We start from the raw sequence: 13,587 nt of genomic DNA on the forward strand, positions 1-13,587 counted from the left end.
CTGACCTAGCAGTATCTGATTGCATCATATAAGAGCTTAACTTTCAAATGGCAACACAGTTCATTAAAAATAACTAATAGCTGCAGGGTTTAAAGATGTAAATGTTAATTTTCTTAATGAGAAGAAAAAGGGCATGCAGACTCTACCTGTCTATATTCATTATACTGTGTCCACATGGGATGACTCACATTTGCAAAACTCAGGTTTAATTAACATGCTTATTTTTACAATGATATTTCTCATTATAATAAATTAAATGTTTAAACAGCCAGTGCAAACATTTTGATCCAAGACAAAAATGCTTGCGCAGTGCTAGTTTAAGCATTTAATTTATTATAATCCTTTCCATAACAAATGCCTTAGAAGCTGGGGTATTTTGCTGTGAAAGGCTATTAGTATTATTTCCTCTGGTAATGTTTAATCCCAGACAATCAAAAATGTGAGGCGTGAATGAAATTGGACTGGAAGCAATGATGATAAATGAGATAGTGAAGGAATCTGCCTCCTCCGGTAGCTGCGCTGGAGCCTGCAGCTGGTGCCAGCTCTGCAGCGGAGCTGCGCCCCGGCAGCCCGCCTTGTCATTAGGAGCTCATACACAAATTAATCAAAGCACATCAACTAATCCAAAGCATGTTTGGTCCCTGAGAGCAATTACCCCGACCCTATCCACCACCATCCAGCATACCCCAGGGCAGGGGGTCTTGCTAAAGGGCTCCTTCCAGTTGGAGTGTGCTTCCTTTTAAACTAGCCCCCTGATCTGTCCTGGCTAGGGACAAGGGATGGATGTGGCTCCTGATGAGAGCAAAGTCCCAGATCCCACACGGACCCCCGTACCCCCCAGACAGGACCGCCACTAGATGGAGGTGCGGGTCCAGCCCAAAACTAGGTCCAGGACTTCAGAAACATCAGTAGTAAGTGAAAACAGCAGATCCAGGAGACTCCAGCAGCCTCCCCCATGAAAGCAGAGCAGGACAGTGTTATGCTAAAATCGTGATGTCTTGTAAGATGTAGAAGCACTCTGGTTAATGCAGCTCCTTATTTTCATGGGGGCTCCAACTTGTATACTAGCGCAGGATAGGAGGCTCAGCCCTGAAATCTGCAGCTGCTTTATACCCACCGCAACAAGGTTCAGCTGCTGATTTCTAAATCAGTTCAGTTGCTGATTACTCCTGCATGGTCCTGGGGGCACGCTGTTGCAGGGAGGGTGTCCGTTGCCACTTGTAAGTTCACCAAAGGTGATATTATTCCCCAAAAGGCTGCCAGCTGAGTGGGCTCCTTCAGCTCTCACCCAGGACTGGAACTGGGACATGAGGGCCTGTGAGAGGACTGCAGGGCACGGCAGGACAGGCCAGGGGCTCCCCAGGGACAAGGAAGAGAAGGAAAGGATGATCAGCCTGGCTGGGAGCTATGCCCAACCTCCACCCGGCTTTCCCTGGATTTGTGCCCCTGGAAGACATCTCCTGTGCCTCCTCAGGGAAAGTTTCTACTGTGTCTGTGGAAACAAAAGGGGCAGGAGGCAGATTCCTCTACAAGTGGTCCAAGACGAAAACTCTTGCAAGGGATAAAGCCGAGGCAGAGTTGTGCAAACAGGCGAGAAAAGCTCAAGCATTCATTTTTCCTGAGCAATTAGAAAAATACAAGGCAATGGGCTGCCTGGGCTGGAGGCAGGCATGCAGGGACCCACTGTGGGTCCCCAGTATAGAGCCACCAGCAACCCCTACCTCCATCTCACTCTTACGTTCAGGAAATCTCCCACCCTGGCTCAGTGGTCTGGAACATCCTTTTGATGCTGGTCATTCATCAGAAGGAGTGTGACCTTCTTGTGAGACCTCACCTAGATACTGCATCCACCTCTGGGATCCCCAACATATGAACATGGGTCTGTTAGAGTGAGTCCAGAGGAGGCCATGAAGACAATCAAGGGGCTGGAGAGCCTCTTCTATGAAGATAGGCTGAGAAAGTTGGACTTGTGCAGCCTGGAGAAGAGAAGGCTGCGTGATGACCTTAGAGCAGCTTCAAGTGCCTGAAGAGGCCTACAAGACATCCGAAGAGGGACTTTTTGGAAGGGCATGTCGTGACAGGACAAGAAGGAATGACTTTAAACTGACAAAAGGGAGATATAGATTAGACATTAGGAAGACATTCTTTCCTGTGAGTGTGGTGAGACACTGGCACAGGTTGCCCAAAGAAGTGGTGAATGCGCCATCCCTTTCAGTGTCCAAGGCCAGGTTGGATGGGGCTTTGAGCAACCTGATCTAGTGGAAGGTGTCTCTGTGGCAAGGGGGTTGCAACTAGAGGAGCTTTAAGGTCCTTTCCAGCTGAATCATTCCATCATTCTATGATTCTATGGTTCTATGAACTGGTATCAAACAACCTTAGCTGTACAGCATATTTCAGTGATGCTGAAAAGTTAGTCTGCAAGTTACTCCAGTTTAGTATGCAATTCAAAAGTATGTAATTTGAATTAATAAATAAAGCCATTTAGGGGATCTCATTACACTGTGAAGAGCGTTAGCAAAACACAGGTTGTCAATCAGTTCAGCTCGTTGACAAGCTAGAAAGCAGCCGATGGTCCAAGCTGAGCCAAATCAGCAAAGGAGAAGAGAAATCTCTCCTGGATTTACCTTGTCTGAATGACCGTGACAGTGATTTTTTAAAGAAACATGCATTAAAACATTCATGGACAAATTACCAAGTGTCCCCAAGCCACTGAATCAAACTCGGGGGTTGCTCGTGGTCTGACAAGCATCCTGCCAGGAGGCACCCATTTATTTTTCATTGCTTGCTGCTTGAGAAATCGCTGCGTTCACAAAAACTCAGCGGATTAATAAACCAATCCCAGTGCTTAACTAATTGCAAAAAAGCCGAAAAGTGAATCGAGCAGTAGTACGATAGTCATTACAGAAACATCCACCGACTTTGGAAAATTGAGGGCACAACATTTCTACCTCGGAGGCCAGCTTTATGTAGGCCACAAAGTGCCTTGGGTATTTCTTAAAGTCCTTGAGTTTATTCATGTATTATGTCCTTGGATATTCAGGATATTTTTCCAGCAGGCAAGAAACCAGGGCTTCTGTGTACGAGTTTCATCTGCTCAGAATGTGAAGAAATATAGATCCCCTTAGCACATTCTGCTACAGTAGAAGCAAAGTGTAAGAGAAAAATTCCAAATATGTAGATTTAAAAATAAAAACACAGAACTCTTTCCTCCCTGAAAGGGATTTGAAGGAAAAAAAAACCCAGAGCTACAGATAGGTCTAGACTTTAATTGTCGAGCTGCCTAAGAATGGTTGGCCTGAGGTCATTTTAATCAGGTTGTATGTCAGCTTCCAAAATCTCCAAATTAGCTTACAGCTCGCGGTGAGAAAGATGTTTTTCTTTCCTGAAGAACGCAAACAGATTGTTGTGACATGTTCTCAGTCATCATGACAGATCCGATCCCTGCTTTGCGCTGCGAGCCAGGAAAGAAGTCAGACGCTTCTTCGGCTTCTTCAGAGATTTGGGCATCTCCCATGTTGTCAGAGCTGGGGACGGAGTTCACAGGAATCCTTCTAAAAGTGAGGTTTATATGCAAAGACTCTGATGAAAGAGATTGACCTTAATTGGGAAGCAAGTTTCCTTCACATTTTTTAACAACCTCCAGGCCTCCCTAGCAGTCTGATGAAAGGGAAGTTGTGAAAAGAAACAATCTGTATTTATGCAGCAGGAACTATCATATCCTGAGCCGCGTGGAGAATGACAGGGAACCGACTCATCCTTTTTAAAAAAGGATTAATTTGCTGTTTTCTTCCCGAGTTTGTGAAAAATGAAGGCTGTGGGTGGATTTCAAAACAGGCTGAGTGCTTTGGTTAGGTTTACGGCAGGCTCTGAGCCCATGTGAGACTCTGCTCCCAGCGCATCCTCAGCCTGTGTGTGTCCACTTCAGTCCCTTGGCTTTAGCCCATTTGGATGCTTTTTTTCTTTTTACTTCCCCATATTCGTTTTATCATCTGCATCAGCAAATGGCTCCAACAGGATCACAGGGAAAGAGGAAGCAGGGAGACAGGAGCTGTGGTGGTGACTTGGTTTCATGTTGAGGGACTGCCAGAAGGAGAGGCAAGTGCAAAGTCATGACAACTGGCTGATAGTGGGGCATATCTCACCTACCTAGTGGCCACCAAAGGTCTGCACCCGAATTAGTAATCGGCATTGTCTTTTTCACAAGAAAAGAGAAAGAAATAGACGGCAATTCCTCCAAATTCTAGCTGCTCCCCCTTTCTCTTAACTAGTTCAGCACCTTATTTCAGGAGAATTAAACTATTTCTCCCTAGCAGTGGCTGAGGGCTCAGTGTTGCCTGCAGCTGGGAAAGCACACAGGCAGAAGCAGGAGCCTTCCCCTGAGACCCTGGCATGTCACAGACGTAGGCACATGCCTGTGCAGAGATGGACCTGGGACTGCTTTGCCAAAACAGGAGAGAATGCTCTGTTCAAAGGGCCTCATGCATTCTTCACAAAGGGATGCCACCCCAAGCAGTTGACATGGAATCATAGAATCATTTAGGTTGGAAAAGACATTTAAGATCTTCAAGTCTAACCGTACACCTAACACTGCCATGTTCACCCCTAAACCACATCTACATGTCTTTTAAATACTTCCAAGGACAGTGACTCTGCCACTTCCCTGTGCAGCCTGTTCCAATGCCTGAGCACCCCCTTGGTGAAGAAATTGTTCCTAATATTCAGTCTAAACCTCCCCTGGCAGAGCTTGGCTGTGTTACAAGAGGCCATTACCTCTTGTCCTATCACTTGTTACTTGGGAGAACAGACTGACCGCCACCCCACTACAACCTCCTGTCAGGCAGTTGTAGAGAGCGATGGGGTCCCTGCTGAGCCTCCTTTTCTCCAGGCCTCAGATGCCTCAGCCGTTCCCCATCACACTTGTGCTCCAGACCCTTCACCAGCTTCGCTGCACTTCTCTGGACCCGCTCCAGCACCTCAATGTCTCTCTTGTAGTGAGGGGCCCAGAACTGAACACAAGATTCGAGGTGCAGCCTCACCAGTACAGGGGGATGATCACTGCCCTGGCCCTGCTGGCCACACTATTGCTGATAGAGGCCAGGATGCTGTTGGCCTTTTCGGCTGCCTGGGCACAAGCTGGCTCATGTTTAGCTCCATCAATCAGCACCCCCAGGTCCTTTTCCGATGAGCAGATTTCCAGCCACTCTTCCCCAAGCCTGTAGTGTTGCATGGGGGTGTTTTGGCACAAGTGCAGGACCTTGTTGAACCTCACTGGCTCAACTGGCCTTGGCCCATCAACCCATCCCGTCCAGATGCCTCTGTAGAGCCTAAGACGTAAGACCCCCAGCCTTTAAAATTGCATAGCGCAAGACAGCGACAGCGTGTGGGGTGCCTCTGTCAGGACAACTCCTGGTATCAGCAGAAGAGACTGTATTTTCCCATCCCCACTTTTCTCTTGGCTTGCAGAGCCACAGAAGAAAGTCACAACCATATGTCTCTGGGTGGAAGCTGCCAGTTTCTTTTTCCCGAAGGCCTCCATGTCGACAGCAGAAAAATCTTCATCATCCCTGTTGTATGAGTTCGAGGACTTTTTTTTGTTCCCTGGCTCCCTGCCATTAGCTCTGGTGGGACCCAGGGCAAGGCAGCAGTGCCACACAACCCAGATGTCAGCAAACTGTTAATCCCAAGGGACAGACCCCTGGGGCGAGATTGCCGCCACAACTTCTCCAATTAGACGGCTTACCTCCTACTTCAGCCATTCCAGACCTAGCATATTTTATTGTTCAGCCTCCTAGTTAAACGGCTGGGAAGCTCTGGATGTAAGCACGCAGAGATTACTGGTTCAATAATGGAGTCAGGCACGTTGGCTTTACTTCACTTTGCTAATAAAGCTGCAAAATAAATCTGTTGACTCTCCTTTCATCAGCATCAGCCCCATGAGGCTCTCCCACATCTTGCCTGGTGATTAGAGTAGAGGGCCGGGAACACAGGTCTGGAGTTCAGCCCTTAATGAGCCGCCCGTTCAGCCTGTTTCACTCGGGGCTCTTGACCTCTTTGCACCTCGGCCAACTCAGCTGTAAAACTGGCTAAAGGGCGGACCTCATGGGAACCAGCCACCGTGCCCCAGCTGAGCCTTGAGTCCAGCTTTCATGAGCAAACATGAAATAAAAATCAACAGCAATTTGGATCTGCGGTGACCCAGCTCAAATGCCACGAGGACGTCAGGCCTTGCCAGTGCAAACAGCATCAGTCTCTGGGGTCCCCCGTTACAATGTCAGAGCAAATCGAAGCAATGTCCCTGCTATTTGTGCTGCCGTGGAAAAAAGGTGCTGCAGACACCAGCGCAGACAAGGCAACGTGGTGCCAGCTCCAGTACATGGGTGCGTCAGCACCTGCAGCACTAAGCAGCACTGGGAAAACCTGGTGGCATGTGTCCATCCAGGTCGGAATGTGGTTGCCAGCCAGGGGAGTCCCTGTTGCACTCCCAGTTAAGCTGTGAGACAGCCTGCATCCCATCCCTTCTTCAGGGAGGCTCCCCATGGAGAAACCAGCATGAATGGTGCCAAGGACAGGAAAGCCCTAGTACCCTCTCACACCGGTCTGAAACGTTTCCAGTCTGCCCCACAGCCACCATGGCTGCGGCTGCTAGCACCTCTGTAGTGCTCATTGCTCAGGGTAACAGAAGGAGATGAAACAAGGAGCTTGTGCCAGGTACAGCTTGTTTCCTGTGTAACACCTTCTAGGTGCAATGCGGATGCTGAAGAGAAGTCCTGCTTCTGCCGTCTGACCCTGCCCAACACAGGTCTACTCACATGAAACAAAGTTGTTTCTCTAGAAGCTGAGAACCATCAAGAGCTTTTTCCCTTTTAAATGGGAGGTTGCAGGTCAGCTTTAGAGATGCCAGAACTGGCAAGCTGGCACTCCATGGGGACAGCGATGAAGAAGGGAGAAGCACCATCCCTTGGGATTTCAGCAGTATGGGGGTCAGCTTTTAATGGGCTGTTTGTCACAGTTTAGTAAATTGGAGCAAGAAACTGTTTCAGGCATAGCAAGAGCACCTAGGATCCAGTCAGTTCAGCTCCCACATCTGCACATCCTCATGCAGTCCTCCGCTGTGCAGCCGTGTGGAGATGAGACACATGAAGCAGAAGGCTCTTCCTTGGGCATCAACCAGAGTCCCAGATGCTCTTCTCTGGATATCTCAACATTATCCCACCCTGCACCATGCAGGCACACACAGTCAAGCACAGACTTGGAAAGGGTTGAGGCTGAGAACTGTCTCGTAAAGCCTTCTTCATATCAGGTACCTTCCATTTATAGCCCCAGCTGCCCTACAAAGTGCACTTTGGTGACTGGTGATTTGTAGATGTGGAGAAAAAGCTGGCATGAAGCTTCTTCTGGAGTTGGAAGGTGGGTATTTGCGTAGTATTTGCACTGTACAGAGTGCCGGGATTGATGCTGGTGGCTGGGTGCGAGTGCAGACCTTCGGCATACAACAGAGATCTCTGTTCTGGTGTACGGATCCTTTCGCTGAGAATTTATCATCCCTTGAGGAAAATATGTAACAGGCTTTAAATAATTATACAAATCACATTGCAGGCAAACCCAAGTTGATCTTTGAAATGCATTATCCTCAGAAGGTGAGAGAAATGCTCGGTGCTTTACTCCTTCTTCCGACCTCTTCACACATTAACTAATTCATCACAGGAGGGACCACCCAGCGGCTTTTCAACCACAGAGCAAAGGCTATGCCAGCTACCTCTGTCTTTAAAACCAGTATTGCCACAGCTGGAGGCCAGGATTCTTCAGCATCAACAAGAGCAGGCAGTGGGGGAACAAAGATCTTTTCATCAGGCCAAGCTTGCACGGGGGACATCGGTCCCACAGAGCCACTTTGCTGGTCTCAGCCAGGAAGAGCAGGCCTCCCTTATGGCAACAGGATGCTCTGGGGGAGCTGCAACCCCTCCTTGCAGGAGAGGGGAGTCATGTGTGGTCATGACTGGTGCCAAGTGTGGCTTTCTGTGGGCAGACGGAAGGAAATCAGCCACCTTGAGCACCTCCTCTGGGCCACCGAGGCTATGAGTGGTGGAGACCTTCCAAGAGAGGGAGGCAGAGCAGCTGCGAGGCAGTTCTCTCCACCTAGTGTAATACTGCACAGTATTGATCTAGCTCTCTGAAAGCTAACTCTTCTTTCCCCAAAACAGTGCCAAAACTGACTGGAACACATCCTTACGGTCTCTGCCAGACTGTGCACAGACAGGCGAGCAGCTTGAGGCAGCAATGAGTAGAAAGCCTTGCTGGCAAGGAGCAGGGAAAGGCCAAGACCATCCTCAGCCCTCCCTGACATCGCCCCAGCACAGTGGTGGGGCTGGGCTTTGCTTTGAGGCTTTGCAGGACCTCAAGGAGGGCAAACTGGTGGATAGAGGCCACTGCCACCCGCTCTCCAATTAGTCCCTTTTCGTGCGGTGGTGTGTTCCGCCTCCTCTGCTCTCCCTCATGCCACGCGTGGCGCAGAGCAGACAGGCTACAGCACATGGAGATTTAATCATTTGACAGTTCACAGGCTGCATTCCTCCCTCCATCCAGCTCTTCCAGGCTGTCCCAGGTGGAAGGTCCCCAGCTCCCTTCATGCTATTTTCCCCCCTCAGCAGTCCGTTCTGGACACACATGAGGAACCTGCTGCTCCAGATTATCAAATCACATCTTCAGGAAAGGAGACTGGGCCCCAGCCAGGCCAAAGTTATTATCATTGGTCTTGCTAGAGCTTGGTTTTGTAAGGAAAGCCACGGAGGGAGGACAAGGAGTGCCCAGAAATGATGGCTGCTCTCGGTCTCCCTCTCCCCTATCTTTCTTCTCTCAGGGAAATGCCTACCCAAGCGGTCCGTGGCTCCAGTTAAACCCCAGCACCGTCTGCCGGGTTCTCCAGTGAGAACTTACCAAGTTTCTGCACCACATCCCACCCTAAGCACAGAGGTGCTCAGAGGGAATGCAACTCTTGCAGCCTTCAGTGGGGAACAGAGAGGGTCTTACTGGACATGCCATAGTCTCCATGGTCGCTTCTGAGCAACCTCTAAAAAAAGGGATGCGAAATGACCAGAAAAACTCAATGCAGCATTAAATCTAGCAAGAAAACCTCAATGCAGCATTAAATCTAGCAAGAAAATGTGGATGTTTCTTGGTTTATTCACTTTCCCAGGTTTAGTTTCTTAAATCTGAGGTGAGGGAGGGGTTTGGGGAAGATTTTAGCTTTTTTAAATACAGATCTGGATCCAGGGGAAGAATGATTATAGATGGGATTTTAAAAAGCCTGATACAAAAGGCTAAATAAAAGAACAGCACATGGATGAGTAAGGATTGAATTTGCTGAAATTAACTGCACAAGTGCCTCACAAAGGTAATGAAAGCAAGAAAAATTCAATGTTTAAAGTGTGTCAGAAGGGTGAGGAAAATGTACATCTCAAGAGACTGGATTTGTGAAAAACATTCCGGTGCTGCAGGCGCCTCCGGGAAAATCTCATTGGAAATATTCTGTAAAGTCGGGTCATGAAATTATTAGGAGAACAGCGCAAAGATGGAAAAAGAGAAATGAGGTTGATTCATGGGTGCTTTCAGATGAGCGGAAAAAAAGCCAGACTTGGCCTTTGCTACAAAGCAAAAGAAACTTAGTGGATTTCTCATCAAAGTATAAAGAAGCCTCTAGGAAAGAAACAGATTGATGCTACCAAGTTGTTTAAGATAATAACTACCTCCAAAGCACAAAGCTGTGGTTGGAGGTTAAGAAAGAAAGTAGCCTATGAGCAATTTACACAGAATAGCTACAAAAGCGACCACATCGTTAAAGGTAGGAATGAAAGCATGTAATGACAGATAGCTATTTTATTTCTTTAATTCAAGGAAAACAGAAGGCACAGCCACGAGCTAGATTAAGAAGAATAAGATGAAGACATATGGATAGATGGGATTCAGCCCTGGGGAAAAACAAATCGGGCTTTAGTGTCCTAGGGTGAGGAAGAGCAATCCACGATGGGCCATATGTCATCACTCGACCACAGGAGAGCAGAGGAAGGATTTGGGATGAGCAATGTCCTGCACCGAACATATTTTGGGACATCCTTTCAAGTGGGGCCAGCTTGGCTGCTGGGGTTGCACCCCATGCAGAGTAAGCAGGGATGCCCATTTTCTCCAGAGACCAGCATCACAGCAAGGTTCTTGCAGGGCTTCCCAGGGAGAATTACACACCTACCATGAAAAACAGTGGGTTTGGTGTTTGGAATTTTGTGTGTTGCTGGTCAAAGAAGGGAGGATGGAGTCAGCACACTCCTCATACAGGGCAAGGCAGCAGAGGAGGAAAAGCAAGCATCCTAGGGGCACCACAATGTCCAGGGCCACTACAGACATGAGAGCTGTGGTGATGACATACATCCTCAGGAGGAAGGAGCGGCAGAGACAGCGTGTGATGCACTGACCACAGCCCCCATTCCTTGTCCCCCTGGTGTGGAGAAGATGGAGCATTGGTGAGTAAATTTAATACTAGGAAGAAGGGAAGGCTTGGGGGGTAAATAGTTTAAGATTTGGTTTCTATTTCTCATTGTCCTACTCTGATTTAATTGGTTATATATTGAACTAATGTCCCCAAGTTGAGTCTGTTTTGCTTGTGACAGCAACCGGTGAGTGAGCTCTCCCTGCCTGCGAGCCTTTCATTATGTTTTCCCCGCCCTGTCCAGCTGAGGGCAGTGACAGAGAGGCTTTCATGGGCACCTGGTGCGCAGCCACAATACCAATGCCAAGATTTGCTTTCTAGGAGGACCTTTTCCCCAGAGGACTTTGGTTATTTTGAAGAGACTTCAAGTAAGTGGGACCTGAATCAGCTTATGGTGTCACGGTAGTGTAAACCCATGGAAAAGCAGTGGAGAATCAGGTGCCCGGTGTCAGTAGTCCTCACGGATTTCTGTTCCGGCCACCACAGAGTTCAAATAACCATTTGAGACACAGGAAATGAAGATAAAGCTCACAAGGCACCAGAAGAAACTTGCAGAAAGGCACACAGCATGACCAAATCCTCCTCACTTTTAATATTTCCACTTCTCAACTTCTCTTTTAAGCTGAAAAAGAGTGAGAAAATGTGCTTCCTTGAGACAAGCCGGTACTATCTGCTAAGCAACCTCAGAGCCAGCGTAGCACTCCAAGTACTCTGGAATGCTTTTCAGCACAGAGCATAATAGTATTAGACAAGCAGAAAGGCTGTCCTGTAAAAGACTGTTATTATGACTTCCAGTCTCCGAAGTTAGCTTAATCCAGCTGAGCACACACATGTTATTTGGAGAGGAGGCTGAGCTCAGACACTAGTATCATCCTCATCTTTATTGCAAATGAAGAATTCAGCCGGTGAAAGGCAAGTCACGTTTTTGTGCCCTAAGCCCTGCAAACACTGGCTGTCGCACTTGTCTTTGCACTCCGCAGCCAGTGTCTGGGGCTGCTGAATGCTGAACTGCTTGTATGGGTTTGCTTCTGCCTAAACCCCCCCCCGGTTTATCCCATGTCACCCAATCAATCAAATGCACAAGATGCAACTCCCCGCGCACTCCAAGGGAAACAGATCCCTGCCCACACAAAAGGCAGAGCATGAGCATAGGGGTTAACTGGAGGTGGCAATCTTCAAACTGGGTGATGGGAACGTTTTCTTTCCCCTCTGCCTGCTTGAAATTTCCTGCTGCTCCTCCTCTGCCTGTGGAAGGCAAGAAGAGGCAGCGATGCTCTGCACTGGGGGAAAATAAATAAATACATCTGGGATTGTTCCCTGCATGACAAAAACACATTTAGAGGATTACTCAGGGGATTTGCACCTTGGCTTGAGGAGAAAACGCTGCACAGCTTCTCACCCAGGGTTTGGGCAGAATGCCTCCATCCCAAAGGAACCTACATGAGCAGGATCCATCTCACACCCTAGCCCAGGACCAGCAGTCAGGCACCCATCCGTGCGGATCTGCTCATGGCTGTCACCGTTGCTTGGGATTGTGGGAGTCTGTCCAAGTTAAAATGTGCCAGGGCCACCACTGCACCACCAGTACGGTGGGGTGAACCCCCTAGCCCCTGTGTGCAGGGGCTGATACTGCACTTCACCATGCAGCACCTGGGGGGAAGGTACCCTTGAATATTCAGCATCGGTGTGTTAAATACATCTATTCACCCTTGCACTGATGTGCAGTGCTTTTGCTAACGCTCCTCCCCAACACTGCACGCTCAGCCACTCTTTCTCCAGTCAAAACATCGCAGTCTCCCTCTGCCCTTCCGTTCACACCCCAGGGGAGGAGGTGTCACACAGTCAGGTACCAGTGTGGGGGGACAGCGGCTCCCCCATGTCAGTCGCAGGGATGCAGCTCAAACAAGCTGAACCCCAACAAGCAGCTGCTCTTCCCAGGCAAGCGTTGCCTCCCTGGCACTTTTTCCCATGGAAGATGAGCACAGGGGCCTTAAAATAAATCTGTCTTTTTAAAGCAGCGATGCTAAATGGAGGTTTGAGATCAAAGGCTGGGATTCTCACATTTTGCCAAGATAGACATATCCATTCACGAGATTTTTGGTGTAACAAAATACTTGCTAATGAAGAGGATCATAATCTTATTATTAGCCCCAACCTGTCATTCCAGAGTGGGCTAGAATATGCCCTAGTTTAGGAAGTTGCACAGGAGGCTTCACTTTTGATTTAATGAGCTGTGATTGTGTTTATTTTTGGCAGCAACTATGCCCACTCAATTTGTGTTTCAGGTCTGATCATTAACGACAGCTATAGACAGAAAGGATGAATTTGGGTTGAAGGGAAGGAAGATGGGGATCGTGTCTCTGGGATTCGGTCCCCAAGCAAGCAGACACAAGGTGATCAGAGGGGCCTGAGTTTTCTCTGCTTTTGTGCTGCTTGATGATGGGTTTTAAGCTACTGGGCACATCAGTGAGAGAATTTAGATATTGAAAACAAGGAAGATTTTTGCAGTTATGGGTGCAGAGGAGAGGCAGATGTAGGAAATCGAGAATACACAGGGCTGGGATGAGCTGTGGTGGGATGGGGTCGTCAGCTGGCCTCTGCTGTCACCATCCCAGATGGGGGGATATGTCTGTAATGTGCAACAACTGAGCCAGGGGACATCAACCTGCCAGGCGAGCAAAATGGAAGAGAAGTATAAACAGATGCACGCTTTGAAAGAAAAACACTGCTGTGTCGGAGCTGGTTAGCATAGGCACTGGTCAGCATAGGCGCTGGCTGGTGTAGGCGCTGGCTGGTGTAGGCACTGGTTAGCGTAGGCACTGCTCAAGCATGAGATGGCTCCCCATGTGTCAAGGGCTCTCCAGTTTAACAGCCGTGCCCTCCAGTGCCGTGGGCTGCCTAGGTGACAGAGCAAGCAGGGCAAGGCACAACCCAGACATCCCTCCTTCATGGTCTTTCTGTTTAATCCTTCAGTTCCAGCCTTATGAAGGCTCCTGTGCTCTGTATTTGACAGTGTCAGCCCCGAAGGAGTCCAGCACTGTTCATTTTTCAGCATCAAAGACTGCACACACAGGCACATGTGTGTGCATGTATGTACAGGCAGGACATCA

The sequence above is a fragment of the Lathamus discolor genome, chromosome 4 (genome assembly GCF_037157495.1).
Source record: "Lathamus discolor isolate bLatDis1 chromosome 4, bLatDis1.hap1, whole genome shotgun sequence".
Classification (NCBI taxonomy): Eukaryota; Metazoa; Chordata; class Aves; order Psittaciformes; family Psittacidae; genus Lathamus; species Lathamus discolor.